Below are 7,471 nucleotides of genomic sequence, written 5' to 3' on the forward strand. Positions count from 1 at the left end.
GCTAATTGGTTGGTAAGATCTGCGATGAAAGGTAAACTCGTATTAGGGTCTGGTAATATATAATGGAATTAATTTATTATTCACCAAGAGGATACTGGAGAGGCAGAGCAGCAATTGGTAAACTTGCTGATGCAGCAGCGGTTAAACATTCTACTGCTAAAGCGTGGTTATCTAAACAAGCAATATGGCAAATTTACCTACCACCACCGAAACGAATTCAGTACGCTTATTTCGATGTTAGTGTTCCTAATGAAGTTCATCAAGCAGATATTCTGTTTTTACCGCATGATACTGTACGCAGAAAAACATACAAATACGCGCTAATCGTTGTTGATGTTGCAAGTAGGTATAAAGAGGCAGAGCCGCTATCAACGAAAACATCATCTGAAGTAGCCGATGCGTTTGAACGAATTTATCAACGAGGTGGTCTGCGATGGCCAAATCTATTACAGGTTGATCCTGGTAAGGAATTTCTTGGTCCAGTATCATCGCTGATGAAACGACATAATACCAAAATACGACGAGGACATACTGCAATTCATCGTGGTCAGGCAATTGTTGAGCGATTTAATCGAACACTCGCTGAGCGGTTATTTGGATATCAATACGCTAAGGAATTTATTCAAGATAAAAGATCTCGCGAATGGGTTGCAAGATTACCAAGCGTGATAGCTGCATTAAATAATGAGATTACACGAACAACCAACATGAAACCCATTAATGCAATTACAAAAAAAAATATACCAACACAACGAAAAGATATTGAAAAACAAAAAATATTGGGTGATGTTACAGTTAGATATTTATATGAACCGGGTGAACTTGAAGGTGGTAAAGCGAGAGCGACTGATCCTATTTGGAGTGTTATCACACACAAAATATCCACCGTGACAAGATCCTCAGGTAGACCTGCAATCTATAGATTAGATTCGGCTGCTCCTCAACGTGGATTTACACTTGAACAACTACAAATAATTCCCGAGGATACACAACTACCACCGCGATCACTTAACTAGCGCCTCTACGTCGATTACACTCGAGACAGGTCAACATCACGTTTTCTCGTGTATGACCGCGACTATTATCGTTTCTGTCTACGGTAAATTGTCTTGAATCATTACTCGAATACCTCCACAGCATTATACAATTGCAACTTGCTCAATGATTATTCTGCTGCTGTTTTAACTCAATAATAAATTCAACATCAAGATCAAAGTCGCGTTTATTTTTTTTATCAGATTGTTTGTATCCGGTTAATTTTTTTCTTATTATATCATCATCGATGATGTTAAATTTATCAACGATTTCAGGAATTATAATTCTACGTAATTGAGATATTTTTCTGACCCTCGATACCGCTAAATAGACTAAATTTGACCACTCGATGCGATCGTCCACAATCCAAATTCGTGTATCAGAAATAGTTAATCCCTGAGACGAGTGGATCGTAATAGCGTATCCCAATACCCATGGAGATTTGTCAGCGTGTAATGCATCTTCGACTACACTGATATCAACAGCGACAATATCATTTAATACGAAATTTTGCTTCTCAGTCTGCCCTGGAATATCAACATTAATATTCTGTTTTCGTGTATCTGATGGTCTATAACATAACGGAACAGGCAATTCTGAATATTTTTCTTTATGCAGCTGAAATAACTGCTGTTGTAAATCGTCTCTGATTATTTTTCTGCTTGCTACTATCAAATCGGTGAGTCTCCATAAATTTAAAAAATCACTCATTGAGGTCTCTGAGATTACTCCGCGTATTATTTCACACTGAATTTTGTTTGATTGTAATCTGATTCATTTTTTAAATTCCTTTAAATTTTCATCGAGAGTTCTATGATCGTCTTCTATTTCTTCGTAATAATCAGCGAAATTTTTTAACCAATCATGTGGAGATGGTCCAACAAAAGGCGGCGGTTGACCATGATCGCCACACATTATTATAGCGGTATTTTTCGTCAGCAACCAATCAAGAAACATTTTTAATGTATCTAATGACACCGTACATATCTCGTCCCAAATAATTATTTTAGGTATGTATTTTTCTCCCATTCGTTCAGGAGTCCATGTATCACCGCGCCACCGAAGGAAACTACGTGCACGATTGTACTTGCCGTTGTTTCATCTCGCGGCAATTCTATGTGTGGGTGTCAGCACGATCATATCTGAATTTCTAAAAACATTAATTGCTCGAGTCGTTTTGCCGCATCCACCAGGTCCATTGAGATATACTGTCTAATATCTAGTTATTGGATCACTCACCGGCGGCGCTTTCGACATTTCTGATATTTTATTACCCTTACGATAAAAATCTCTCATTGGAACATCTGCTGATTCTGATTAATTGTGTAATATTTCCTTTTTTATTCTCCACGAACTCCATCGTTCATCATTACTTGTAAATTTCATAACAGACTCTAAATATTTACTCGAAATATAAAACGAATCTGTTGCGACTCTGACTGCGGTCTCAGGAAATCTATTAATCATCGATAATAAATTTATAGAAACATAAGCCAACATAGAAGATCTTAGATGAGTATACTGTGGGGAGACGTCATTTATGTAACTAACGATCGTACCCAATTTTGTTCCGTCGGATAAATAAACACCTTCTCGATTTACAAATATATTTCTCGCTGTTGTATCAGCAATTATAAAATCGTACTCGGTATCATCTAAAATTAATCGTGCGTGATGTCTTTTATGATCATATGCACCACCTTGAGTAGATTTACCTATAATTTTTCTACCGAGATCTTTTGCGGTTTTGAGTTTAATCTCGAGAATTTTAGGAGCTTCTTTGATAATATCATCTTCGGAAACATCAGGACATTTTTCCTTAAATTCCTTAATAACTTCATCGAGATTGATAGAATCTGGCATGGGCAACCAAACTTCGGTCTGCGTATGATATAATATAATCGCCTCACTAACCACCGACGATGTCAGTACCGCACAATCAAGCATATATCGTAATAAAACTATAGGCACCCAACGTTTTTCACAAAAATGTCTGCCAAACCAAACATAACAAATCTTGTGAAGATTTTCGTTAAACTCGAATGATTCAACACAAGCGAATCCAGTCAGATCAAAATCAGGTGATGGTCCATTAATTGCCACTCGCGTCATCTCGTTTGTAGGATGACCAAATCTTTTAAAGTATACAGAACAATCTCCGTATCCTAGAAAACTTCCTGGATAACATGCAACCATATCAACCGAAATAACATCATTGTAATTATACTTGGTATTCCATAATCCGCCGTATCCGTATTCGACGCAACTTGCGCGTACGTCCTCGAGTAAATCAAATCGTGTTGGTTTCCATGATTTTTTTCTCTAGCGAAATGAGCCGCAACAGATGGAACGGTAAAGCAATTAGTTAGTAATTTGTCAGTATTTTCCGCGTGTTTGCACTCTAAAAACTTCTCCGCAAGATTTTTCATCTCGTCATGGAGGGATTCTGTTCGATATATTTCACCATTTGGTCTGACAACCTGATCAAATCCACCTTCCTCATTACTTTTAAATAACCATACTGATACAGGATCGTTTTTACTTATTTCGTTGATAAAATCAAACATACTCATATGGGGGGGGGGTAAAATCTAACAGTTCGATTACGTGGAAATATTGTTACTGCGCTAGTCCATGCATGCGCGTTATGATCAATAATATTTATTGGAGCTCCTTTCGATTTATATTTCGATTCGTACAGTACTTCTCCCGTTATTGTCGCTACGGTTATTGGAAATTTTAATAATTTTCCTAATTCAGCAACATCTTTTATTGTAGCACCGGTATCCTTAACTGAATCAGCCCACGAGTTTATTTTTTCACGCCTTAAATCAGTTAATCCATTTCCACGCATCGCGTTTGTAAAGTGTTCTATTACTCGTTCGGCTACACAATTTAACCTTGAAAATTTCATGGGTGCCAGTTTATCAACGTTGGGTTTTTTATTTATCTCATAGATTCCATAAATAACAGCTGTTACAGGATACGCTCGCTCATAATACGGTTTGTCAATACCCGTCAATAGACCCGGTCTGGAATTTTTGTTTAATATGACAGTTTTATTATTACCAAGGACAGGATCATATTTGTCACGGATAATCCAGCTACCTGTTTCTGTTAATACAATAAATTTTACTTTGAAGAATTATTTTTGATTGCCCTCGAACTAAACGTTGTAATTAATGATAGTTGCCGCTCTTTTGTCATTCATTGTAGCGTCCTTGACAGTATTGCGAATAATCTTGAACGTTGACCATACATGAGATGCACCATCCGTGTAAAATTCTTTCTTGGCGTCGTGAATTTTCGAGATTAAACTTTTATTATTCGGATCAACCAGATCTCGTACTGGTAAGTTAGGAGATAATCTGTCGAGATTAAATTTATATTTAGAAGGCCTAGTTTGGGATAATCTCTCAAACTCGTTCATATAATTAAAACAAATATTTAAATAAAAAATATTATATATACACAATGTCTCAATGCAGATGGTTGATGATCGGTTCAGTAAATCGATGCAACAAATCCTGCAGAAAGGAATTTTGTTGGATGCACTTACAAAGTATACGACGAGGAAGTCTAGGACCAATACCATGTCTGCGGTGTGGTATTGGGGTGCGAGAAAAAACATAATTATGTGGAAAGTGCGGTGGAAAACGGTTCAGAGAACTTAAAAGATATTATGACCAAAAAAATAATAATAGTGAAAACGCCATAAAATCCGTGGAGGATTATATATCAAGATTTCAGACAAACAATGATTTAAACAAATAATATTATTGTATAAATGGAGCAAAATATATTTGTCCCACATCTTGTCATTAAGAATTACGAATCAGATCGTAATGGCATGATTAGAAATTGCATGTTGAAGAGACCGGTTGGTACTGTTGATAATACTGGCTATCTTAGATTTACAGTTGGGAAGAAAAGATATGTTTGTCATCGATTTACGTACGAGTGTTTCTTCGGAGTGATCAAAGATGATGTTGTTATTGATCATGCTGACGGGAATCCTCAAAATAACTCCCTATCCAATTTACAAGCTATCTCACAGAGTGAGAATAGTATGCGTGATAATACTGAAAGATGTAAGACAGTTTCTAGAAGGGTGATCAAGGCTGCAAAGACAGAAACTGGTGAAGAAATTATATTTCGTTCGATATGTTCTGCTGCGAAATACTTTAATATTCCCCCATATTCAGTACAAAAAGTAGCAGAAAATATATATAAAACTGCTTTCTCAAAAAAATATAAACAGAAAATCACCTTTCAGTATTGTTAACTATCATCACTACCTTAAATTATATTATTATTTGAGGAGACCCAGTACTGCATAGTCGTATACTACTGAATTTTTGATTATACAAAAGGGAGATTACTTTGTAATATATAGTTTTCTTCGTAGATTTCTGTTTTTTTAATGGTCGTAATTAGTCAGTTTAACTAATTACGTCGTAATTAATTACTCGTAGAAGTATATTTATGGTTTTTAAATATATAAACGTATTTTTCCATCATACAACATAGCGGATCCATTACGAGAAATCAGGGCAATGTACAACCGCTGTTATTGATCCGCCGGTAGCTGTGTATGCTGCATTTACAATCAGCTTAGAAACCGTTGTTATGGTGCACAGGTGTATTTCACAATCCGTTATTGATTTCGCAGGTTGTATTTGCAGTCTGTTACGCAAAACGCTGTTTATATATTCAGAAACCGCTGTTATAATACAGAAACCGTTATTTTAATGCAGAAACAGTTATTTAAATGTAGAAACTATTATTATTCAGAAACCGTTCTTTTAGTGCAAATATATTTGAAATTAGTTCCTTTTCAGCTATATATTAACTTCCGAAACATATGTTTGTAACAAGTTTCGATGGCTCAATCGGTATCGTATTGGACTGTGACGCTCGCGGTCCAGGATCGAATCCACATGGCTGACAAATGGTCGGTGGTGTACGCATAATTGCGATTTTTATAATAATTGGGGAGCCGCAAAACCCCCGCTCATCACAACTCAATCTCCATATCAACCGGTGGTTGATACATATTTTCGTATCACCCACGGGCTTGATTATTGTGGGTGGGGTTTTTCTGAGCGTATATGTTTGTATTGTCCTTCATTCATTATATGTTTATAATGTCCCTCATTCATTGTACATACCCATTTCATTTCATAATATATGTTGTGCCGTCCCATGCATAATCTGAGCTCGCTAATACACTCGATAGGGGCTCGTCATTCATTGTATATGTCCATAATCTGAGCTCGCTAATACACTCGATAGGGGCTCGTCATTCATTGTATATATCCATTTCATTGTATATATCCATTTCATTGTATATATCCATAATCTGTGCTCGCTTATACACTCGATAGGGGCTCGTCATTCATTGTATATATCCATTTCATTGTATATGTTGTGCCGTCCTTGAAACATCCCGACGAACTCGCTAAACACTCGATAGGGGTTCTATAGGGATAATTTTTTTTATTTTAAAGATTTATATATTATATAATGAACCATGAAAATATCAAAGACATTATTTCTGCTATCAAAAAACTAGAAGAAAACGGAATTAATATATCTGATGAACTAAATCCTGAAAAAATAATATCTGATTTTGAAACGTTAGAAGAACTTAAAAATGAAAATAAGTATGTTCTATCATCTCAATATAAGTTCATAAAGCGGATTCAGGTAGCTATGTTTCAGTCACTGGCTATGGTGAACGATGATCAAGTAAATGAATTTATTCCTCTTTCTGTCGCAGTAGAAAAGGTCAGATTGGGATTATCCAGCGAGTACGAAACGAAAAAAACAATCAGTACCCGCATAAGATACTTAAGAAAAATTATGTCAACAAGTAACGACCAAAGCAACCCTGTCTGAAATATTTTATTTCTGAGATTATATTTATTCTGAGATTATATTTATTCTGAAATATTATATTTATTCTGAGATTATATTTATTCTGAAATATTATATTTTTTCTGAAATATTATATTTTTTCTGAAATATTATATTTATTCTGAAATATTATATTTATTCTGAAATATTTTATTTTTTCTGAAATATTTTATTTTTTCTGAAATATTATATTTTTCTGAAATATTATATTTATTCTGAAATATTATATTTTTTCTGAAATATTATATTTTTTCTGAAATATTATATTTATTCTGAAATATTATATTTTTTCTGAAATATTATATTTATTCTGAGATTATATTTATTCTGAAATATTATATTTATTCTGAGATTATATTTATTCTGAGATTATATTTATTCTGAAATATTATATTTATTCTGAAATATTATATTTATTCTGAAATATTTTATTTTTTCTGAAATATTTTATTTTTTCTGAAATTGATGGGTTAGTTGGTACTCAGAATCATGCAAAAATGATCAAATTCATAATTTT

This window comes from Sinohyriopsis cumingii, chromosome 12 (genome assembly GCF_028554795.1).
Source record: "Sinohyriopsis cumingii isolate HCF-2022 chromosome 12, ASM2855479v2, whole genome shotgun sequence".
NCBI lineage: Eukaryota > Metazoa > Mollusca > Bivalvia > Unionida > Unionidae > Sinohyriopsis > Sinohyriopsis cumingii.